Genomic DNA, 25,720 nt, shown 5'->3' on the forward strand with positions numbered 1-25,720 from the left:
CGGCCTTTGATTGGCGGCACGCGCCTGGCCGTCGCGCGCGTGGGGCGGGGGGGAGGGAGGCAGGCCGCGGCCGCGCGTCAGTACGGCGGCTGTGAAGGCGAGTGCGAGCCAGGGCTCCTCCCCCCGCCGCCCGCCAGACGGTGGCTGAGGAGGCAGCGGGAGGGGATGGTGCGTCTGGCGGAGGCGGTGGCGGACGCCGCTCCGGCTCCTCCATCCCCCCCGCCGTCGCCATGGGTGTGAGTAGGGCCCCCCGGCCCGCGCAGATATGAGGTACTGCCCGGTGGCGGCGGGAGGGGATGGGAAGGGCGGGGGGGACACGGACGATGGACCCTCACTGGGAGGGGCGACGGTTCACCCCAGGCCAACGGCGCCCGGCGGGCACTCGCGGCGGGGGGGGGGGGGGGGGGGCAGCGACGCTTCTGCCTTGCGCTGCCTCTGCCGCCCCCCGCCTCCGCACGGTACCGGCGGCCGGGCGTGTCCCCGTGCCTGGGCCCTCTGACAGGCGCCGGGTGGGTGCCCGGCACGGAGCGAGGCGCCCCGCTCCTCGTCATCTCCCTCGGCAGCCGTGGGCGGCCCGGGGGTGGGCGCGGAGCCGTGAGGCGGGCGCCCGCGGGATGCGCCCCCCGTGCGGGTCCGGCCCCGGCGGGCTGTGTGCGCGCCGGCTGCTGCGCGCTGGGGCGGGCGCCGCTGCTTGCCTTCCTCGGGCTGCTCTTTTTTTTTTTTTTTTTTTTCCCTCACTATTATTCTTTTAATTTTTATTGGTACCTCACCGGGGTGGGTTTCGCGGGCGCCGTTTTCGCAGGTTCGGTTTTGTGGGTAGGGGAAAGCGGGGCAATGCGGCGGGGGGAGCGCCGCGGTTGGTGCGCGCTGGCTCGGCGATAGCACAGCCCTCACCGTCACAAGACAGCCATCGCTCCCAGAGGGAGCCGTGTCCCGGCCACCCGTGTCCTCCGGGGGAATCTCGGACGTGGAACGCAGGGGGTGGGTCGTGCGGCTGCGGGTAGCGGGTTTCCCTTTACCGAGTTAAATAATGATTATTCCTGCCGCCTCCGTCCTCTTTGCTCCCTGCCCCTTCGACGCATACGGTCCGCCCTGGTGCGAAGGGAAGGAGGAATGCCATCCCTTACGGCTTGAAAAGGGCACACGACCAATTGAACAGGGGAATGTTGTCAGGGCGTCAGGAAAAGGAAACCGGTTCATGGTCGGTTTTTTTGTCCCTTCATTTCTGTTTGCCTCGGATTAGCAGACAACTTTGTGGATAATATTTCCTGTGGACATCTTTTGTTCTGATTCAGCTGCTAGTTTATTTTGAAAGAAATGTGGTTTTTGCTTTTAGAAAACAGTATTTTCTGGGAACTCTACCTTTCTGTGGGGCATGAATGTCGTGATAGGGAAAACACTTCCATAGATCGTTACAGAATATTGTTTAGTAAATAATTCTTGTTAGTAAAATAACTAGTATTCCAGATGTGGTAGTGTGGTACTCATTAAAGCCAGAAACACTCTGTTTTCCTCTACTTCTTCCCACCCCCCAGTTCTAAAGTATGCGTTTTGTTTAGAGCTTGTATGGCAAAATATACTTAAGGTAATAGCTATGTATTTTAACAAAATATTTGAAGTCAACCTCTAAATGCATGCATTTGATCCTAAATAAAAAAGCCAAACTGTGTATTTTAAGTACTGATGACTCTGGAGAGTGTCACCAGTAAAAGAAAAACCTTTCTTTCTTTTGCCTTTTTTTCTAGTCACCAGTAACTTCCCTCAATGAATATGACCTGGTGATGTTTTTATATAGTACATTTTTTTAACATATCAGTGAATCAATTACTGGATTCTTTCTGTTTTAAAATGCTTGGACTACATCTCCAAAGACCTGCTTGAGGGGGTGAGGTATGGAAGGAGGAGTCTTGCATGTCGGCTGTATTCAGATTTCCAAGTACAGGAGTGGGGGGTGCACTTGCTTGTGGATGATGAGGAGGTGTACTGATTGCATATAGAAGTACAGGTAAAGAAAACAGTTGCATTCTTTTTGTTAACTTATAATTTAAGATATGTCATCTATGTTTAGGCATGCATGTAAGTCAAAGCAGCTTGAGCCATTTTAGCTTGCGTGATTAGCACTTGTATGCTCTCACTGATTTTTGGCAGCTTTACAGGGGTCATATTTCGTACAGATGAACTGTTTCTGAACAGTTTCTCCAGTGTATTAGACTCAAACTTCATTTGAGCTGAGCAGGCTGCTCTATGCACTTGCTGCTTCACAAACCACACTTAATTCTTTCAGTTCTAGTGTTCCCTCTATAATATCCCACTGTCTTTCATTCCAGATAAGATCCTTTTCAGAGTAGCTGTGTTTTCTTGATAATTTTCCTTTATATCCTGGTTCAGTGGAATAACTACTTAGGTACAGAAACATAAGAATTGGTATCTCAAAATAAACCAATGACCTGCAGTGCCTGTTCTGTCTTTTGCTGCTGTTAGCTGTTTGGTGGAAAGTCTGCATGCCCTTTTCTTAATACCTCTAATCATGCAATTAGGATAGATTTGGATTCAGGAAAGAATGTGAATCTAGGAATTAAATAATTCTAAATGATGATGTTGAATAGCCTTTTCTGGTCTATCTTTGTACTGTAATCATGGATTGTAATTTTAGTTTTTAGTAGGATAACACCAGGGAAAATAAGAATATAAGACTTCTGTTTGTAGAATAAAAAGAAAAATAAAAAAGTTAAGGAAAATATAATTGAGGAATGGGGAGAAGATCATCATGGATAGTTATCAACTATGCTGTCTTTAGTAATAAGAGTAGAATAAATCATAAGCAGACAAATTTGTTTGTAATACACATTCCAGGTGGGGGTGGCTCAGTAGTTAACCTGCATGGAACTAAAGAGATCAGATTTTATCTTCTTTTTTTTTTTTAACTATAAAAATAAACCAAAGATTGCTTCTGTTGTCTGCTAGAAACTTTGAATGCTCATTGCTGTTGTATTTAATACAGCTGCTGAACTTGAAATGCCCCCAACACTGTAAGTTGGTTTTGTTTTTACTTGTATAGCATGAAATTGGGTGGTGTGGTAGACAATTAGAAATTTGGTCCAGTCTGAGATTTAATGGTAAATTACTTGTGCACATAAAACCTTACTGTGAGGTGCTAAAATGTCTGTATCATCTGTGGCAAAAGTAGTTCCCCTCTTTTAAGACTACACTTTCTAAAATTAAAAAAAGAATATAATGGATTCCACTGATTATTTTTGGGTGGCATTGCTATTGTCGGTATGTCTTGATATTTTAATTGCAGATCGCAGTCATAACTGTATCTGCCAATCTTTCACATAAGAAAACAAAAATTGTATATTTTTGGAGCATGCATGTAGATGTCAAGTTAATCCACCTATCTGGAATGAATCTCTCTCGATAGCTCTGTGTATGTGTCTAAGGGATATAGGTGGTCAAGTTCTTGGTAGACCATGCACCATTTGTATAGGAGAGATTGGTTTCTAGTTACTGATCTTAAATGCTTTTCTATAACTGAAACTGGAATTTGTCTATCTGCTTCAGAGTGTCAGAGGATTAACTTCTTGACCAGAATAGGAAAAGGACATTAAATATTTTTGTATGAGGAGGAGTGAAGAGGGCTATCCACTGTCTTACCCAGGAAGAAAAGTTTTTTTTTTTTTTCTTTTATTTCTGATGCAAAAGGTGCATTTTTTTCAACATTCCCTTCATTGCAATCAGTCAAAATGCAAAAAAATTAAATGATGTAGTACATACTTGGTTTGGTTTTCTCTTATTAAATATTTTAAACTTACATGGTTGGATACTATATTTTCTTTTTTTCATGTGTTGTTTCTAAGGTAATTGAATTAATTCATGCTAGTGTCATTTCAGTGGTCGTCTTCCCTTTTCTCTGTAAAGTTAACTTTTCACAAGTGTTGTGTGTGTAAAATGTGCGTCTGGAGGTTTGAAATAATCATATTATTAATTGCCTGAAACCTAAATCTCTGCTCTATATTTCTCTTTCACAGTAGTTCTCAATCTCCCTTCCCCTGCTCTGTCTCTTGTGGTTGTGTGTGCCCACAGGATATTTGTGGTGACCACAGTTTTGACAGTTGAAGTCTAAATACACATGGATTTATGAGAGTAAGTTTTTGTGTGATGGCAATCCTTGAAAATCATGGGCTTGATGGTATGTTCTAGTATTATAGATAAATATACTAATACTAATACAATAGATTAGCAAGCCCGAGTAATACTATTAAAATAATTTCACTGAAGACCTGTTGTCTCAAGACTTCAGTTTTCCTTTTGTATTTTGATGGATAGCTCATGCTAATTTCCATGAAGATTCTCTACCTAAATATCTTCTAACTAGAGATCTAGACCTGAGGATGACTAATCTGCTGTAAATGACTGGACAGTGGTTTATCTTTGCATCATTTCAAGATACAGTTTTACTTGTTCCATATAAATGCACAATTTGTAGATAATAGTTATTAATAAACTTCCAAAATACACAGGACACCTGGGTTTAAATCTATGGTTTCTGAAAGAGGGTTCATGGAGGGTTGGGGCTTCTCTGGAGGACTCATAATGAAACTCCTTTGTAGCACATTGCTTTCTCTACTTTCATACGTAATTGTAAGTAATATTTACAACAATTAAATATACCTATGAAATAATTCATGAGCTATATATGAGGACTTATTTACAGCATTTAGAAAATTTCTAACTCAAACCACACATAATAAATCTGAAGTAGTATCTTTGGACCAGTTTACTAGTTAGCTGCTCTACTTATCTTTTAGCCATACTTTCTAAAGATGTTTTCCAAAAGTAATTCCCAGACTTTACAACTGAGAATAAAACAATGGAAAGTGAAGTTTTTAATGGAATATATACTTCATAGTAGAAACTTTCAGCTAGAATCACATGTGCTGTGAGCAGGTAGTCTGCGTTTCCCAACATCCTTGACATTAACTGCAGTGTTTGTCTTGTTCTGGTCCCCCACTTTTTAAAGAAAGAAGTAGTCAATTTCTGTGACTGTTTGGTGTTATGATTTGTATGTGTTTTTACTGAACAGTGTGTTATGCATAACTAAATCATGTTCATTGTATTAACTGCCCACAGAGATCTTCAACAGAATTTTTAAGACTTAAAGGACTAAAATAAACAATTCTGCGTTAGAATTAAAGCTGTATGTTTGAGTGCTTACTGAAGATACTGGGTGGCAAGTAACACAAAACACAGATTCCTAGTTTCTCAAATCTGACGGCCAGAGTTTCTGTACTGATAACTTTATTAGGGTTTGAAGACCACCACTATAATAGCTTACCAGCAGGCAGGCTTTCTTGGCTTTTCCTTGTTTCATGATCGGAGACGTCTGTAGAACCTTATTAAGATTTTGAGGTAAAGACTGTGTGCTAACTCTTAAATGAGAGTAATTGTTTTAAGCAATCAATTACAGTTTTGCAACATGTTACAAAGTAATTGGTTTGTCAATAAATGTAACATATGCAAATCAAATTGTTGCATTCCTTCTGTGATTCTGCAGGCCTGCTAAGATCCAAAGGTACCCATGTCAGAATCACATTGGAGAAAGAAGAACTTTTATTCATTTCTGATAGTACTTTCAAGTTTCTCAGTGTGACTGCCTACAAACAGTATATGAGAAAAATATTAAAATTATGTCTAGTTGTACGTTTAAGAAAGAGCAACCACCCATCTTGGAGGAAAAATAAAAAAGGTATCTATTGTTTTCTAAATAATGCTTATCCTGTGAAGTATATGTTAACTTTTTGTTAGTTGCCCTACCAGTTGAACTGTAAAGGAGAAATCCAATATTGACTACTAGGAAGGTAATTCAACAGTGTGTCTGTACAGAATAGAACAGTCTTGGGTGCCCATTTAGCTGAAGAAGCTGTGTGAAGTCAGCTGCATATCTAACTTTCAAAGGTCAAGGTGAGTTTATGCAAGGACACTCGGATGCTTATCAATGATCCTATCCTCATATTATGTTACAATTTAGCACCTATAGTTGTGTTTTGGAAACCTAGTGCTTGTATATTAAGTGTTCATATGACTGATCTGAAAACCGAAGCTAAGATCAGGCTAATTTTGTGTTTTGAGGTCACCACCTCTTTATTAAAAAAAAGCCTCTTATTAGTGACTGTAAAAATACATTTTTCGCGTACTCTAGCTTTATATTATAATTTCAAATTCACAAGCACAAGAATATGGATGGCCCTATAAACTGTGAGGTGCAATATTTAATGTTTTTTAAAGTAAGTTTTTTAATAGGTCATGTCAGGATTAGTCAAAACTTCAGTGTTGTCTTTTCTTCCCGTCTTGCAACCAAAGAAGATAAAGGCTGGACAGATCCTAGTTCCAGTTATCTTACGCTATGTTTAGACACTGGCTTCTCATTGTTAAGCCCTCATCCTGCAAGCTATTCTGTATGAACGTGTGCTTGTAGCCCTACAAAGCTGGCAGTTGAATAGAATCTGTTGCAATATATAGATGCACCTGTGAAGAGTTCTCTGCTGGTACGTGGCCTTCAGCTGTGTACAGATTCTGTATGGATTCCTGTGTTTGTGGTGAGGAGATTTAGACAGAAGCTCAATTATGCAGTGTAATGTTCTAATACCTTCCATAAATCTTCAGGGTATTTTGGGGAAGTAAGATTCTTTCTTTCTTACAGAGAATCACAGACAAAAGCTGACAACTTCAGAGTTCTGTTTTGTAATAAAATGCCAGTAATCTGATCATGTACCAAAGGGGATGGTGTAACAGTTTAAATTCTTAAATAAAAATACTGACATTTTTATTTTGAATCACGTGTGACTCCCAGTTGGATAAATTTGGTTCTGTTTTTCTCAGGCAGACAGATAGACTCCTGTGATATTCAGGTCTGGGTTTTCTTGTTTGTTTGTTTTTGCATGGGCATCCAGTGTAATTGGCTTTTTTAGATAGCAATTCTCTGACCTCGTTCTTCAGTGCATCTACTGCCTGTGCTACTGCGATGTTTGTTTTCCTAACTCCTTGCCTTCACCAATCCACATTCTTCTTATCTGTTCTTTTTTTCTCTTTTTCTCTTGTATCTGTATTTCTTCTCTTTAATGGTCCTATATATTTCAGTATTATCTGAAGGCTGGTGGATGTTCTTTCCCAGTTAAGCTTTGTATTTTGATGTTTGTTGATTTTGTTCTGTTGATGTTTGTAAGAGCCAATCTCAACAAGGAAAGACTGTGTAAACTAAACTACTGGAAATAGTTTGCAGAGCTACCTGAAATACTTCTAAAATTTTCTCACAAAGAAGCATTCCATTTTAATACCTCTGTTCTTCAGTGTGTGCTCAAATTGCAAAAGAGCATAATAAACAACAAAGAGAAGAAGGAAGAATTTTTTTGTTAGGATAAAGTAGTGTGGAATTAAGTTGCTGTAGGTATTTGGGCAAGTACTAAATTTAAAACCCAGACATTTAACAAGGTTTTTCCCCAGCCTTTTCCAACTATTCCTTATAGTTGTCTCTTTTTTTTAATTGTGGTTTATAAAACTTAAATCCAGAGGTAAAGTTCAAAACATAAAAGTGTTAAAATATGTTTTCACATGATAAGGTCATCTATACTAAATTCATGGCAGGGCACACACATGCATTTTGGAGGTGTTTAATGACAAAGTTTGAAAACATCCATTATCCAGCTTAGAAGAAGTTTCTGCTTCTTCTGTTATTCTGTACTTACCTTACTTAAAATCATAGTAAGCGATATAATATGCTTATAAAAGAACAATTAGCAACCTACTGTTGAATGTAATATGCTAATTTTAAGAAATATGATAGAAATTGTTTGTCTTGTAGATAGTCTTTGCTGAAAAATGGCATTGCTTCAAGGAAATGTTGCCAAACCCTATGATGACATGGGCAGTGATGACATGATAGAAGGCGGCAAATGCATTTCACTTTTTGTGTAGTGAGGCACTTGACTGGATGTAATGTTGGGATTACTAATAAGCTCTAACTGGCTGTGGTCAGGAGTCAGTGGCTTAGTTGGTATCAATAAGTCTGTCTTAGTGTTGAAAATTCCTGTTTGCCAAGAGCCCTTCAGATGGCATTAGTGGTACAAAGAGGGTGATATTGGGCTTCTGAAGAAGAGATCTTTAGTCCACATGGAACTAAAATTGTTGGATCTTCCCACTCTAATAGTGGGTTCCTCCCACTGTTATGCTTATATGGTCTCTCAACTAGGCTTGCTGATAGGAAGCTGCTAAGGGTGTTATCTGTGCTCAGAACTTGCTTCATTACCACAGTTCTTATTGGAATAATCTGAATGGAGTTGAGGTTTGTGCAGCATTTTTACTTTAACAGTTTCATGCTTTTTTGATTAGTCATCCTCTTTGCACAATCAGAAGTTATGGATGAACCATAAGTCACATAGCTGTGCACAATAACTGGAATCCAGTCTTGTGAAACAGAAGTATGAAATACTCCAGATGCAGTGCTGACTTTAACATGTCTAATGCAGCAATGGATTGATTCCTCAAATGTGTCACAAATGTACATTTGGTGCTACTATTTAAACTCAACATCTAAATCTGAGAGGATTGTTTAAAACTTGTGCTGTCTGTAGACGATGTATGCAAAGCAATTTTGCTTTGTGTTTGTTTTTGGGAGGAGGGAAAAAGATGCATCCTTTTGAGTGAAGTACTCAACATTATTCTGAACTGCTGACAAATGCTATTGTATGACTTTTAAAAATTGTATTAACTAGTTGGGTGAATTTAACCCAAAGAGCTTAATCTGCTATTATTTTAGAACTTACAAACAAACCTGTGAGTACTTATGTAATAACCCAGAAGCGTCCCTAAGTAAAGCTGTCTTCTAAATAAAAAAAATAAAAAAAAAAAACCCAACCAAAAGCCAAACAACCAAACCCTGCATGAATTTACCTGATGTGTTCTATGTAAGACTTATGTAAGACCTGGATATTTTGGTGCCTGTTCCTATTCTTCCTCTATCTTAGGAAATCTGGCAAAGTTTTATTTTAATCTCTTTGTGTTACTTTCAGGTGATGTGATGGGGAAGATCCTGGTGAAGACTAGGTGTGGGCTAGTTAGTGATAGCATTTGTATGGGTGGTTAAATGGAATTTAAAAGCTAAATTTGCATTGGAAGCCTGTTGTCCAGAATGAAATGGTAGTGTTTGACATGCTGTGTGAATAAGAAAGAAATAAAGGAATATTGGATTAACAAAAGCAGCATAGTAATTTTTTTTTTGTGTGTGTGTCTGAGCCTAGCCATTTTAGCATCAGATCATTTTAATGCCCCCAGGTTAGAGCTACTGGTGTTGTGGGAGAAAAATAGAGAAGTTTGAAAATATTTGATAAAGCCTTTCTTTAAAAGAAACAAGAGCAAAACAAACAAAAATGCTGAATGCAAGCCTTTTTGATGTGAATGTCAACTGATCCTATGGAGTCTAACTCTTAATTTGAATACAGCAAAGACTAAATTTCATGTGATATGGTATCTCTTGAGTATTTAGGCACCATCATTTGTTTATGCCGTTGCTTGCTGCTTTGCCAGACTACAGCAGAAAAGAAGGTTTCATGGGCAGGTGACAAACTGGTAGGATCTGAGCTAGTTTCACTCTGCTCCTTCCTGTGTCTTGATACAGACTTCAGAGTCCTTACCTAGAAAGGAGGAGAACTGTAGGAATATGTATAATTGTTTTTCTTTTTTTCTTCCTGGTCTCACCACTTGTTCAGAGGCAGGGATAAGAGAAATGGAGCTTTGACCTTTCGGTGTCTTGGCTCTTATTAGTTGTTGGCTTGAGGAATTGAACCTATTCCAGGGATGACATGTAAGCTGAAATTTCAGCAGACTGAAAGACTGTAGTCTTTTCAGCTGATAGTTGTTTCTGGATACTTGGTAGGCTCCATTGATAGCTGAATAATAAACCTTCTGCCTATTGTGTGTTGTGGGGTTTTTTTTGTGGACTTTTAAGGACTTTTGTATAAGCAAGAGGGAGGATTTTTCCTTCGGTGGTTTTGATAGATGATAAAGTTTCTGTAATCAGAAATTGCATGAAGCTTCAGAATTAACTTTGCATTTTTTTTTCCTGCTCTAAGTGCTTCAAGCAGGAAAATGTTACACTGTAGCTCCAAGGAAAACAACGTTCCCTGCTGGAGTTGCTTAATTCCTAGAGTTTCTGGAATTTGTTATGGCAATGCCAAGTTCCTGCTTTTCCTGGATAACCTTGATGCAATCCTGAATTAAACTTCCTGGGGTTTGTTAGGAAAAACAAAGTACAGGCTAGTTGGGGCAGGGCAACAAGTACATTGAAATAGCTTTCTGGAGTGTAGGTAGAGAATATAATCATGCTGAATCTCTTAAATGGTTATCTTCAAAATTAGGCATTCTGCTTGGGAAGTTCAAAACAGTGACAGAAATTTAGTCCTCTTATTTAAAACAACACAAACAAACCCTCAAAAAGTGGCAAGCATTATGATCAAGAATACTGACTCAGCTAAACTTTGTGTACTACAATGAAACCTAGGAAGCCTGCATATTGAAATTCTTGTGAAATTTTATTTCTCTTTGTGTGGAGGCTTACTGTTCTTTCCCAGCTTCAAAAAGAAAAAAAGGGGGGAGGGGAGAAATAAATAAATGAAATTTAAAAAAAAGTTAATTGAATTGTCCAGAGAGAACAATGCATGCAATTATTCTCCACCTGAGATACTTTCTAGCTAGAGAGGTTTAAAAAGACAGTAAATATAAAGGGCAAGAAAAGGGCAGAAGGCTACAAATAGTGCAGATACACTGGTATGCAGATTTCCAAACTTAGTTTGCTCTGATTATCATTTTTAAGGTGGCAGCAGCAGTTTCTAGTCCTGTACCAGGCCATGTACAAGAGGAAGCCCTTGGCTTTTCTGGCAGTCCTCAGGTACTTTTCTGAAGTAGCTTAGACACGATGAGCCATGCTTTACAGCTGGGGAAGAGAGATGGAAAAACACCGGGGTAACAAAATTAGCCAAAGAGGAAAAATGGGAGCCTGTCTCAACTAAGGTATTTTAAACATCCACCTGTTGACTTCAGTTGTTATCCCTGTACTATATTATGAAACCAGATGAATATAGTCTACCAATAATTCCATCTTGTATTAGCTTGGCTTTGTCTCTCATTAAAGATTAAAGACTTTATTCTGTGAAGATTTAAATAGAAACAAAGCGTTACTGCAATAAAAGGAAACAGAGGTTACTTAGTTAAGTGGCTTCCACCATTCTTTTGATTTGTAGACTTCAAAAATATGTCTTCTGAGGATATGTACTTGGGACAATGTATATAAACCTAGTATTAGGCTTGATTTTTTTAGTTATTTTTGCAAGTTACCTAGAGGTTTCCTTTGTGTTGAATATGAGCTAAGGGAAACTATGCTCTTGAATTCTCATGGTCTCTCATTCTTGTTTTGCTGAGAAAAATGCTTTAGCTGATGTGCTTGTAGGCATACAGCAGGGAGGTTGAACCTTTTTACAGATATGCACAGCAGGAGACATGGCAGGAGTGGTTGCATCTAAACACAGAGACAACCAAATTACTGCTTTCTTTTGAGAGTTTACAGAACCCAAATTACGTACGTGTGCAGCTACCACTGTGGAGCTGACATGTTCATGTGACTGTGTTAAATCTCCAGAAGATTCCCTAATAGACTCTTACAGGAGACATGGAAGTATTAGTAAAGTTGCCCTGGTGGTGATGGGAGTAACCAGTGTGGAAAAAAGTCTCATGGAAATGATACTCCAGAGGATAAGCTTCTTGAGTGATGTGTCTGTCCTTGCAGAGTAATAGCAACTTGCGTACCTACAACTTGTGTGTCTATTTACCTATTTGTGGTTATCTGATTTGTTTTAAAGTGCCCTAGTTTTGTAATGACCTCAGATTTGCACTGTATCTTGAATCATGGCAGTGAACATAATTTTCTCCTCCGACTAAGAACAGGCTAAATTTGTTGGGAAAGTATTTGGCAGTTGTATTCAGTTCATTCTGTTTGAAAAATATCTCAGCAGCTGGTTGCTATAGAATCATTATATCTCTTCCAGATTTTAACGTTTAGTGGGTTGGATACAGTGGGGAGGTTATTGGCAAGGTAAGTGAAAAAATGTGTTAAGTTCTTTCTCTCTTGGGATGATGCTGGCTTAGTGCCTCTTTGTAGGACTTTATTACTGTTTTTCAATAGCTTGCATGAGCAGTGCTGTTGGTGGATGCTGTGACCTCTGGCACTGTTTATCTGGTTACTCATATTTTTGGCCAGGCTGTAGCATTTTAATGCTATGGCTCATTTTTTTTTTTCTTGCATCTTTGTGTATCAGTTCAGTTGGCATGCCAATCTAGAGATAAGATTTAACAAATGAGGTTTAACTGAGTTTCTGTTATAGGTCTGCAACACTTTGCACTAAAACCAATGACAAATTAGATCTTTCATGCAACTGTTAGATATCACTTGGAACAACTATGATCCTCCCCAAGCTTTTTGGCGTTTGTTTATTTTTCTTTTTTCTTCATAGTGCTTAATTCACAAATGACTTGGGTATGTTGCTGGGGCTTGATACTCTGAAATTGCCGTTTTCCAAAGCAGATCAATTCTTCTGTCACAGAGAGAACCTTTTCCAGGGTTCAACTGAATTGCCATATGCAGTCCCCTAGAAGATCGAATCTTAAGGATTTGTCTATATAATGAAAGCTTTTTTATTATAGAGAAATAAATTAGCCTGAAACATAGGCTATGGTCAAGATGGTTCATGCACTTCATATTGTATCCCTTCATAATTTCTTAAGAATGGCCTTCTCTCAAGGGTTTGGCATAAGCTATGTGTATCGTTCTAATGCCTGTATATTGTTTGTGTGTTCAGGCAGGTATGTTTAGTTCTGTTTTAATATCCTAAATGTTTTAGTTTAGAAGCAGTCTGATAGCTTTCTTAATTGTCAGTAATGCAATTAATTTCCCAGAAACACCCATGGAAGACTACCGAAATTTTGAAGTAGGTTAATATAAGGGAACAGGTGAGTAAAACAGAAAACTTACTACTCTTTGTGTAGCCTGATGTTGGCCACCAGCTGTCATTTATAGCTTTAGCTCTGACATACTGATCTGTGTTTCAAGAAAGTTTGCCTCTCTCTTCTGTTGTTGTTAGACAGTAGGTTTCTTTCTAGTATTTTCTGACAAGTTAGTAGTACACGTTGTCCTGAGGTGTTACATTTTCTTGTTAGTCTTCAATGTTTGTACTGTTACCCAGTTTCTTTGCCTTTATTTCAGCTTGATTCTTCCACTTGATACCTTCAGTTCTCTTGAGGATTTTAACACTGCATACTTTGACACTGTACTGGCTGCTGGCAATCAGGTTTCTCGAGGCCTATGTTAAGGCTTCATTTTTGGGCTATTACACCAACAGGAACTTTTCAGAAGGCTAAAGTAATAATTGCAGTGTTAGAAGGTGCTGATTTTTCTGCCGGGCCTAATTCAAAATTCTTTCTCTTTTGTGAGTATCTCGAAGGAACTGGAGGTGCTGGGTTTTTTTCTTTCTCCCTATTCCTCAAGCATTCCAATCCTCAGCTATACAAGTAGTGATTAAATGATCCATAGACAAATGAATATCCCAGATACTTCTGTTATTCTCTCAATTGACATCATATATTTAGCATTTAAGAACTGCTAGTCAAAATAGTGAGTTTTTCAGCAGGTCTTAAAGTAAGAACATGAACTGTTGCCATATAGTAGAACTCCTGTAGCTTGAAACAGTTGTCATGGACATTGTTCGTTGGAGAATTAAAAATAAAAAGCAAAAAGAAAAGAAATGTGAGTAAATGGCCTATTCAGTCTAGAATGTCAGTGCATCTCTTGGCAATGCTTGCTGGCAGGCTTTATTGAGGATTACTTGCTGCTGCTTTTTTCTCCTTTAAGCATATGAACTGGCATTTTTTTACTGGAATTTTTTCTTGCATAATCTGGGGTTTCTTGCTTAAAAGTTGCACTAAAACAGCTGTAGATTTGAAGGAGTACTTTGAGAACTTGGGTTCTGAAACTGTCAGCAGAAGTATTTAAGCAGATGAGAACTGAGGCATGTTCATGTAATTTTATCTCTATAGGTACTTTATTGCTCATTTATGTGAGAAAGTAAAGTTGATTTGACTTATGTATGAGATTTATGCTAGTGCTGCTCTGGAAGCTTTAAAAGTGATAGAAAATAGTACTGTAGCTTTAGGAAAATTAGTTATTGTCGCTACGTTTTCAGAGGAAATTAATTTAACAATCTTATTCTTGCCATGTCCCAGACTTCTTACAATTCACTGCTTCATAGGACCTGTTATGACTGTTCAGAACTCTGGAACTGAACATATCGAATACAAAATGCTGTATATCATACTTGGCATATTTAGTGCCTCCATTGGTTCTTGATTAGACACGTATTCATTGTTCTGATGTCAAATGGGGGTTGAGTATTACTGCCTTTTTCTTTCCCCAAAGGGGGACAAGTTAATTTTGAAGCAAAAGTTCAGATTCTTTCCCCTGCAAGTAGCCAACTCTTCTTTCCAGTAAATTCATTTTGTCTTTTGCCCTTCGTTTCAAGCTCCAGTAAATGCCATGTATATTTTCCAGGAGAGTTGAAAACTAGGCTGTTGGGTTTTTGAGAAAGGGTTTTTTTTGTCTGATGAAGGTTTGATTTTAAGTGCTTCAGTATATGGGGTTTTTGAATAGCTGAAATATTGACAACTTAATTTTTAATGTAAAATATCTTAAGCCTACACTTCTCCTACAGACAAGTGACTACAAGAAAATCTTGCTTCCCATTTTAGAAGGTAACTTACTAGCTGTAATGATTGGTGAAGGAGTGGATGCTTCATTATAATGCCAGTTTTCATTTTCAGGTCTTAACTCAGAAGGTAAATAATCAGAAATGTATTTTTAGAATCCAAAGTTTATTTTTAAAATCTTGTCAGTTGCCAACTCTTAGAGTATGCTGTGCTGTACTGAAGCCAGCCAGTGTGAGTTGAAAAATTACTGCTGAACGTACTGCCAATTATGCTAGACTCTGCTCTTCCAAGCTTCCTTCACAGCTGTCCCCAAGCCTCTTCTGATGATGCCTCTGCTGCAGAAAATGGCCCTCAAGCTATCTTCTGTTGGAGTCATAAGACTCAATTTCAAGGTAAACTTGCCCCTATTTTTAGCAAGCCAGATTGAGAAATAAAGTAATCCTGATCCTGGTTCAAGAGTGAAAGCACCTTAAAAGTTGCGGTAGCTTCTAGAGTAGGTTGAATGAATGGGGACTGTAATCATTTTAGCTGTCAGGTTTTAATCCACTACTGCAAGTGTGAGCTATAAATTGTGCAAACTTGTATTCCTCCTGTGCTATAAATTGTACAAACTTTTTTATATCTGTCATTCTTGCATGAAGATATGTTAACATTTGTACTGGAAAATAAATGTCATTTGTAATCTTAAACTACAGATCTCTCCTCTGCTATTTCTTTCCCCATGTATAAATATATTTATACATATATAAACCTGATTCATGACCTACAGATGTGATCCTGTTAATGAAGTGAGGTGGGTTCCTGTTCTTCCAATAAAAAGAGGTTCCTCTTTCTCCAAGCAATTTTTGGTACCTAGCAATATTATTCTATTGCTATATTAATATTAAGTGCCTGTTTGAATGACTAAAAAGTGGAGAATCTTGAAAAACTAATGTTACTTACTCAATATGTTTTTTTAGAAGAAATCTTACTAGGGTATTGTTTTCAGTTTGTGAGAAATGATAACTGAATTAGGTATGACATATGTCTGTCATGGATACTGTGCTCTCTGGGCGGGAAAGAGTGACTTACGAGAACTACTTAGTCAAATTAGATTAGTAGATTATAGTCACCTAAACAGCTAGAAAAAATGAGAATCCTGTGTGTAAAGCCCCATTTTAAGATGAGATCAACACTGGTCAACCAGAGTACAAAAAACTACCTTACAAAAAGGCAGAAGAATTTCTTAAATTCACTTTTTAAAATTTGAGTAAGATTAAAACTGCTGCAAGTAAGAAACGTCCTTTGTATCAGGAGAACTAAATTCACTAAAATACCTCCATTATGGTAGCATATATATAACATCCCTTCTGTTTTATGTAGTTAAATGTTTTTTCAATCTTATTACATATATGTACACATATATTTTATGTCAGCTGTTTATTTCAGAATCTTTCTGAACTTTGGCTATATGCTTTATCCTGAACTTGAAATCAGCATAGAAAGGAAGGAGCTATCTTGAACTTAAGCTTAAGACTAGACGTATTTTTTTCTGGTTTGGGAGACATATCAGTATATTGGTTGCTATCAGTGTATGTCTTCTACCCTATCAGTCTTGAGACCATAAGAGAGAATAATGCGCTGAAGATGCACACTTGGTAACTGTTTAAATTGATACTAGAGGTGGCATCTTTGATTCCCTGCAAATCGTGGCTTTGTCTTCACATACACTAACTTTCAGTGAACCAAAGTAAGCTCATGGCAACAAATATACCTAGAGATAACTGTCTGGGTGAGATGTAGTGCTAATGACTTCTGTAGGAATTTAAGGTTCACACATTTAACAAGATGGCTGGAGTCTTTCACTTCTTCAGCACTTGTGTCCTACAAGAACCTTGTTCAGGGCTTGTATTGTGAGGGAAGATGAAAAAGAAGGGGTCTTACAATCCTATTGACTACTTTAAAAAAGAAATCTACTAATCTCTAGGCAAGTTAGATCCTAAAACAAAGTTCTGTCTTCAGATCATCGTTTTGTGCCATCACTGGGTGATGGGTGTAACATCATCTTCTGAGCATATTTGATCTCTTCTCAGAAGTGTGAAACTTGGAAAGCTTAATCTTTTTGAGGTTTTACCTGAGTGCTTAAGAGCTGTGGGAGTTTGATGGAGTTGTGTTTGAACTATGAGGTGGATGAATTGTGAAGTCTGCTGTAGCATCATGCCCTTCCTGTGCTTTTGTCAGGCTTGACTTGCTTCAATCTTTGTTGGCCTTCCTCTCTATGACCTCCCCATATAAATGTTTCATCTCTTCACTTACTTGTTTCCTCAGCAAAGGCAGGGATAGAAAAAAGTCTCTTGAGGACGCAGAGTTCAGGGTGTCTCTTCATAGTAATCAACCTGTTGCCACCACAAAACTTCAGTGAATAAGGATCATATTGTTACATACCAGCAGAACTTATGTGTGTAGTTGGGCACTGATTAACAGTTAGCATGTTAAAAACTTGCAAACCTGAGGGTTTTTAAGGAGTTCAGTGGGCTTGTTTTCATAGCTGTCTTCACTTTCTGCTTGCATCAAACTTGAAAGGTTTTTTAGATCTATTATACTGGGAAATCAGAGCATTGTATTACAATTTTGCAGTTTGATTTTTTTCCTAGTCGAAGACAGCCCCACAACCATAATGTGACTTGTAACAAATTTTCCTGATTACTAGGTACTGAAAAACAGATGACTTTCGAAGTACCCACAGGGGAGAAATTTGTAAGCTACAGTAAATAAACCTCCCCGTGCTGCAGACTTGTGACTTAGAGTAAATAAACCATTAGCACTAACAATAACGTTAATGTTCTTATCCTCTTTAAAGAAAGGAATTTTTATCCTGGAAAGAGGTATTAAAGCATTTCAGTACAGGGAAATGACTCTTTTCAGTATTATTAACTATACAGACTTATTTGGTTATTTACAGAAGGACCATAACAAAGTAGCCTGCTTTCCAGATCAAGCATGAAAAATGCCTGTGCATATGGTGCCCTCCCCCTGTAACCTGCATTCATCAGAGAAGCCATCTTATGGGCTGTAAATATTTGTATACTGAGAATGAGCACCTCTTTTCTAACTGCTTGATATATGTGTCTTTTAAAAAAATGTCCTGTCTTCTGTATCCAGTTTTTTTTCTTGGAGTTGGTTTGCTTGTGTGCGTGTCCTGGTTCTTTCTTGCATAGGCTTGAAATAATTCCCAACCCTTGGCAGAAATGCAGAGTGTTTGTAGCCTGGAACTTGGTGGCACTGTGTTTGAGTGATCCCGTTGCTCCCTCGACTGCTCAGCAGTTAGAAAGTGCTGCTGTGGAATAGTGTTTGCAACATCCAACTTGTTATGACTAAAGCTGAAATCTGTCTATTCTTCTAATAAACTCTTGCTTCTACCTATCTCTTCCTGTAGTGAGGAAAACCTTAACCTCACTGTATGTGTGCTTTGAAGGAGTCTGTGTTGCATAAATACTTGCACCTCAACTCTAGTGAAATATGTGGAAAGCCTTCCTTTTTTTGTGTCTGTTTTTATCATTTCTTTGCTGCCTCTGAACTCGTTATTAACACTGGTAATATATTCAGCAGGATTATTCCTGTCCTCATATCTTAACATTTGAAGAATCTTTTACCCCAACCAAGGATTGAAACTTTTCTGATTGTTGTTGAGATGTAGGAGACTGATTCATGTGGAACTGATAGAAAGCACACTTGTCATCTGGAAAGGAAACTTGTCACATGCCCTTACACAATTTTTTGTGCCATTCAACTGCACTAGCAGTCAATTGATAATTCCGTTTAATATAAAAGTAGGATTTATAAGTTAGAATACACTTTTTAAAAGTTTTAAATATGTATGTACTATTTACCATTTCATCTTGCAAAACATTTTTTCTTTCCCTTATCCCATTGCATATATCAATTGCCTAGCCTTGTGGACACATCGGAAATGTTTTTGCTCTTTTGTGAAAATTGCTTGTAGGCATTTTGGAGGGGAATCAGTATCCTGATGGAAAAAGGAAACAGAAAAACCTTACTTTAGGATATCCCTGTCTTATGCCGTTAAGCCCTTTTTACTTCAGTTCATTAGTGTGTTTTTAAGCATATTTTAAGTAGGAGACATTACCTCCAGCAATTGAGCTTTAACATATTTAATTTCTTGTTTAAGCTTTATGCAACTTTTGTATTCCTGACAATGTAAGAGAATCCTTTTTCCTCCATATGTACTGTTGTCTGATAAGCAACCTTTCTAGTGTAAGGAGATACCTTAATTTTACAAATGCCCAAGGGTCTGTCCTTATCACTATGTGAAAAATATTACAGGAAGTTTCACTATCTGTTCATCCAACATTTGCATTTCTTCCCAATAAAGCTGCTATTTGAAGTGCTGTTTTGTCTTTTCACTGTCTGCTGGAAGCATGTTTGTGTTAAATGTTACCTAAGGATAGTAGTATACCATCAAGCAGGTCTTTGGAATATTTTTTTTCCAAAGGTGTCTTTTCCTTTATCAAACTACATAAGTTAATGCTTTAATTGGGTTTGTTTTAAAATAAATATTTCATTTTTTGTAAAGCTGAGAACCAATGATCCTGCTCATGGAAAAGAGTTCCAGATCTTAGCACAAGTAAAGCTCTAACTAAATAAAAAAGTCAGCTTCATAAAAGAAATGAAGCTTCAGTAACTAACTCCTTGCAATATGTCAACTGCTTTAGACTCAAGTATGTTCTCTGTATTCACCTGGGAACTATTATTTGTGTTGTTTTATTACTGAAGTTCTTTAAATATTCTGCTAAACCTGCCTGCCTATAGGTGATCTTCAATTTTAGAGACTGAGGAGGATTATTGAATTGTATCCTGTATAGCAGGTACTGCTTATTGTGTATGTTTCTTATTTGAAGTAGAAAAGAGACTGTGTCCTCTTCTGTAATCTCTTTTTAAATACAATTTATCACAATTTCCTTGACTGAAATGTAGCATTGGTAATTTATTCACTGTGTTACTGTTTTTAGAGAACTTTGGCCAAGTCCTCTTAAAGCCTGTAGTGTGCTGAATAAGTAGAAGCCAAAATTTGGTAATCTTTGTATGAGTCAATCCACACATACTTTCAGTATTTATATATATTCGTATTATATAAAAATAATTTCAGAAGTCAGAACAGTTTTGTCTGTTCATGCTTTTTCTAATTCTTTGACATTTCCTATGTAGTCTCTAATATTTCCTGAATGGTCAGGATCATCTACAGATGGAATACTGTTTTCTTCAAATAAGTTAGTATGTTGTCATGGGTTGACCTTGGCTGGCTGCCACATGCCCACCCAGCTGCTCACTCACTCCCCTCAACAGGATGGGGGAGAAGATGGGGTGAAAAAGCTCGTGGTTTGGGATAAAGACAGGGAGATTACATAACAATTACTGTCATGGGCAAAACAGACTTGACATGGGGAAAAGAAATTTAATTTATCACCAGTTAAAATAAGTTGGGATAGTGAGAAACAAAGAGAAATTGAAACAACACCTTTCCCTCTCCTTTATCCTAGGCTCAACTTTACTCCTTCATTCCTGATACCTCTGCCTCCCTCACACCCCAAGCAGCACCTGGGGGCGGCAAATGGGGGCTGTGGTCAGTCCTTAACAGCTCCTCTCTGCTGCTTCTTCCTCTGCATGCTTTTTCCCCTACTCCAGTGTTGATCCTTTTCACAGGCTGCAGTCCTTCAGGATAAACCTGCTCCAGCCTGGGGTCCTCCCTGGGCTGCAGTGTGGATATCTGCTCCATTGCGGTCTCTCCATGAGCTGCAGGGCAATACCTGCTTCAACATGGTCTCTCCATGGGCTGCAGCAGATCCCTGCTGGGGTGCCTGGTGCGCCTCCTCTTGTGGGTGCTCACAGGGCTGTTTCTCATGCTTTTCCACTCCCTGCCAGGCAATGTTTTGCCCTTTCTTACACAGGTTTTCCCTGAGGTGCCACCATCTTGGCTGAGGGGCTCAGCTGTGCACTGCAGTGGGTCCATTGGAGCCCCAGAGAGGCTACCCCTGCAGCTCCCCACTGCCCGCACCTGCGCTCTACATAACTGTTTAAACTCATCCTTGTAACAAAAAGGATTTAACCTTACTGTTTGATGCTAACTGACGTGGCACTCTGTGTAGATACCCACACATATGAAGCTTGTGCTACGTATATATTATTTTTATAGCTATACACTTTTTATTACATCTAAATTATATGTGTTGCTTGAGATGAAATCAAAAGGGTCAGATAACTGGGGTCAACGCAGTAATTAGATCACTGCATTGTACACAAATACATTCTATCGCCTTATAGTGCTGGGGTCAGGACTGTACCTGTGTGTTAGTGCCACAGAACAGAGAATTTCCTGGTGTATGCTGCATCAGTAGCTTTATAGGTCAATAAGATGTTTTTAGCTCAATATGAGAATCCTCATAATTAAATCTTGAGAAATTTAAGTGCTTGCTTAGTCAGTATAACCCCAACAACTGGAACTATAACTTTCTGTGGAGTGTTTGTGACCCCTTTCTCTGGGAGGCACTGTTGTGAAGAAAAAAGTGATTTCCAAAAAAGTTAGGAAAGCATCCTCATTTTCAGGATTTGTTTTAATGCCTGTTTTGTTCTTGCCCCAAAGAACAAGCTTCTCTCACAACACGCCGCTCAGTGGTGTTGAGCAATTCACTGGTAAGTGATTTCTTTTTGAAATGATTTTTTTTTTTCTTTTTGAAAACAAAAACAATCAGCAAGTCTTTGCCATTCATCTTCATTGTTTTGGGGTCTTTTCTTTTGGTGAAGTGCAGGGAGGTTAGCCATCCCTTAGTGATGCTACTCATGTTCAGGGCAGGTTCAAGGAATGCTTATATATTTTACAAGGTCTCCTTCAGAGAGTTTTGCCCTGAGATCAAGGTTCTTGAATTGACATTCTCAAGGAAATCTATATGACTAATTAGAAGAAAAAAATAGAGGAGTAAGCCACAGAGAATGACTACTATCAACCTGTGTCTGAACAACTTGGTTAAGTGTGACCAGAAGGAAGGTGCTTAACAGGAACACTTGTCTAAATGACATAATATATGTCTGTTCTTGGATCTGAAAGTGCTCCTAATGTCATGCAGGAGAGTTAGGAAGACAGAGCTTTGAAGACATTCAGAGCAGAAGGTACATGTGTAGGAGATGTTGGCTACTTCAGTCAATAGTGATGTGGTCTGACACAACTACTGAGATGCTCATAAGGCTTGGTAGACGCTGAGTAATTTCTCCTATTAAAGCACTATTTTGAAAATCTGCTTGACAAATCTGCTATAGCAAACTGCTTTTGCCATACCACTGCATTTATTTAACTGGTGATCCCCTTTCCTCTAAAAGTTCAGAAGAGCAGATGCTTACAGAGGACAAACTGACCTACACTGGAGCAGTTCAAAGGACAGAGCCATCTGTGCCTTCTCTTATATTACCAACTTTATCCTATCTCTGCCCTACTAGACCTTTTTCTTATGGTTTTGCCTAGGAGGAAGGGAAAGGGAGTGGACACACAGATCCTGAACTCTCTCAACTTACACTTGTGCTGACTCTGGGTTTTTTCTTTGTTCTTACCCTTCCCCCAGCATAACTGTTACTTTGGGGCAGAGATGGAGAATGTGAAGTGAAAGAACTCAGAACATCTGATTTTTTTTTTTTTTTTTCCTTTTTTTCATTGTCCCCACTTCAAATGATCTGCTATCAAGTTCAGACAAGAATGGGGATTTGCACAGCATAGCTACATGGGATTAGTTTAGGCCTACCAGTAATGAAATCTTGAGGTAGAAGACCATCACTGCTGTCCAAGAAAGACTTGATGGCTCTGACCTATTTCTTTGGCTGTCTTCATTTCTCTAAGAACATCAAGCTGGGTTATGAGTCCTTTGATTCTGATCTGTCTAATGTTACAGACAGTTATGTTGGCCTAGTCAGAAAGGGGGACCACAGGTCTAGACTGTGTCCATAATTTCTTTGCTTTTCAGTCCTGTGACTGAAAACACAGCTCACAGGTCTGCCATCTCCAGCCCACTATCACTTCTGAGCTCATGCAGGGGTGTGAAAAAGGAATCCTTGCTGTTAGGGTGGCGTTAGCTGCAGTGGAGGTAAGTAGCAATGATAGATTAAAATGATGCATTGAGAAAGCAGGAACACTGGAGTAATGCTGGACCAATATGGTGAAACATGGGAGAGTTCATGTGGAGTTGCATAGTGGGAATCTGTAGGAAAGAGGGGAAAGAAATTTATCAGCTACCCTCTGGTATATTTACATGAACTTCTTGACTTGCAAGTAATATAGCAGTGTCCACCTCACTATAGGAGGTGGCCCAAAGGGGTGCGGAAGCAGTTGTGCTGTGATAGTTGATGTAGGAATAAGCAAAGGGTTAATCTGAAAAAAAAAAATTGTGATCATATTATTCTGTAGTCGGCTATTTCTTGCTGAGGCAATAAAGGGAGAAACAAGGCTACTTGTTATGTGGACTGGAGAGATTAGAAATCTGATAAGGGAAAAATGCCTAGTCAAATAGAGGTGATCCAGTGCTGCTTTGGGCTTTCAAAACAACCGTGCTCTACTCTCTGAAAAGCTAGAGTTAAAAAGTTAAGGGTGGCTAAGTTAAAGGTGTGATGTGACTATCAGCCTCTTCTTAGAATAATTTATTGGTTTGGGTTTGTGTGGTGGGGTTTTTGGTAGTGGGGGAGGGGCTGCAGGGGTGGCTCCTGTGAGAAGCTGCTAGAAAATTCCCCAGCTCCAAGTTGGACCTGCCTCTGGCCAAGGCCGATCCCATCAGCAATGGTGGTGGTGATAACATATTTAAGAAGGGGAACTTCTTAACTACTGTGGGGGAGGAGATTGGAATGTGAGAGGAACACCTATACAGACACCAAGGTCAGTGAAGAAGGAGGGGGAGGAGGTTGATGCCCCTGCAGCCGGTGGTGAGATGGCAGGCTGTCCCCCCCCAGCCAATGGAGGTGAGCGGGGAAGCAGATGCCCACCTGCAGCCCGGGGAGAGAGGAGCCCATGCCGGAGCAGGGGGATGTCCCCCAAGATGGCTGTGACTCCATGGGAAAGCCCACGCTGGAGCAGTCTGTGACTGAAGATTGGCCCGCGGAAAGGACCCATGCCAGAGAAGTTTGTGAAGGACTGCAGCCCGTGGGAAGGACTCACGTTGGAGAAGTTTGTCTTTGGGAGAAGGACCCCATGCTCGAGCAGGGGAAGAGTGAAGAGTCCTCCCCCTAAGGAGGAAGGAGCAGCAGAGACAATGCGTGAAGAACTGACCCCAACCCCCATTCCCTGTCCTCCTGTGCCACTGGCAGGGGGGAGGAGGTGGAGAAAATTGGGAGTGGAGTTGAGCTGGGAAGGAGGGAGAGGTGGGGGGAAGGTGTTCTAAGGTTTGGGTTTACTTCTCATTATCCTTGTTTTGATTTGATTTGTAGTAAATTAAATTGATTTTCTTTCTTCCCCAAGTTGAGCCTGTCTTTTGCCTGTGACCATAAGTGGTGGGTGATCCCTCCCTGTCCTTGTCTCAACCCACGAGCTTTTCTTTATATTTTCTCCTCATCCTACCAGGGCTGGAGGGGAGGAGTGAGCAAGTGGCTTCGTGGTGCTTTGTTACTGCCTGGGCTTAAACCACGACATATATTAATATACAAATAACATAAAACTAGCACTTAGGTATTACAGACCACTCAGACATTGCTTTCCATTGGCTAAGGCTGGACTCCAGGCTTTGGCCACTTTCCCCTTTTATTCCAAGTGTATCTTCTAAGTGCCATTTCTTAGTGATCCTTGAGCCATGGAGACAGACAGATTAACAGTTCTGAAATAAAGCATGACTGTCTTCATTTTATGTAATGTAAATAGCAGAACCAATCTGCTTTATCTGATTCTATTAGCATTCAGTATAACTATAAACCGTTACTTACTGGCATTCGAGATCACTGCTCAAGTTCATGTTTGTGAAACAAAATAGACTTTGAAGATCTAAGAGAGCACAATACTTTTAATAACTAGCAGTGATATAATGCATTTCCTTGTCTTCTTTACTGAATCATTCTTGAAGTTAATGCTGGGCTACTGTTAAGGCTATTGTATGGATGTGGCATGTATTCCTAACTCCATAATTCTTGTGTTTCAGATTTTTAGTTTTAGAACTTGTTTTGAAGGGGGAGGAGTCAGAACTTGCCAACTGCAATTATGTTAATGAAGCTTTTTAACAAAAAAATCCCCACACCAAAACCAAACAAAAAAAGAAAGCAGCTTATTACTACATCTCTGTAAGTAAAGACAACTAAAAAGAAAAAATTAAAGTTGTGAGTGCTAAGAAACTACTAGAAGTTTGTTCTAAAAAATAAGAGAAGAATTCATACTTTACAAGGTCTGGTGGTTCAGAATGAAGTCAACAAATGTTAAAGTGACAATAAAACAAGATATTTATTTTATTTCTTAATAAGGGTTTTAGAAACAGTTGAGTGATGCAGTGGATTTTGCATCAAGTTAAGTCTTTTAAAACGAAAGCCAGTCATATCTTTAAAAAGATACTGTAATTCAGTCATAGATCACTCGGTACTGGAATTACTGGATGAAATGCTGTCAACATTAAAAACAGATTAGAAACAGCCATTCAAATTGTGCTAGCTAGACTATACAACAAAATGATCTTATCACTGCAGCCTTTGCTTGCTTTCCTCCGGATGTTAATTCCATTTGATTAAACTGGGAACTCCTTAAGGGAAAGACTTTTGCTTTGGTCATATAGCCTATACTATCCTGAAATATTTAACTATAGTGCTTGGGAGCTATTTGAGTACTGCTGATAATATGTAGTCATCGGCAACATTTCTTACATGGATGAAGATGCAGAGTGTAATGACACTGGACGATCTCCAGTTCTTTAACTTC

The 25,720-nt window shown here is 39.2% G+C and overlaps 1 protein-coding gene across 9 annotated transcripts in view; it reads left to right on the forward strand.

The window, feature by feature from the left end:
* Positions 1 to 60: 60 nt before the first annotated feature.
* ITSN1 (intersectin 1) overlaps positions 61 to 25,720 on the forward strand; it is a 146,701-nt gene continuing 121,041 nt past the window's right edge. For 2 of the 9 annotated variants that reach the window (XM_030020951.2, XM_030020957.2), the window contains exon 1: positions 62 to 270. The gene's annotated coding sequence lies outside the window, so the exon portion shown is untranslated. Of the gene's footprint in view, positions 271 to 25,720 lie in introns of all 9 variants that reach the window. The other 7 variants (XM_030020952.2, XM_030020958.2, XM_030020955.2 and 4 more) reach the window with 5 other exon arrangements.

Source organism: Aquila chrysaetos, chromosome 7 (genome assembly GCF_900496995.4).
Source record: "Aquila chrysaetos chrysaetos chromosome 7, bAquChr1.4, whole genome shotgun sequence".
NCBI classification, from domain to species: Eukaryota; Metazoa; Chordata; class Aves; order Accipitriformes; family Accipitridae; genus Aquila; species Aquila chrysaetos.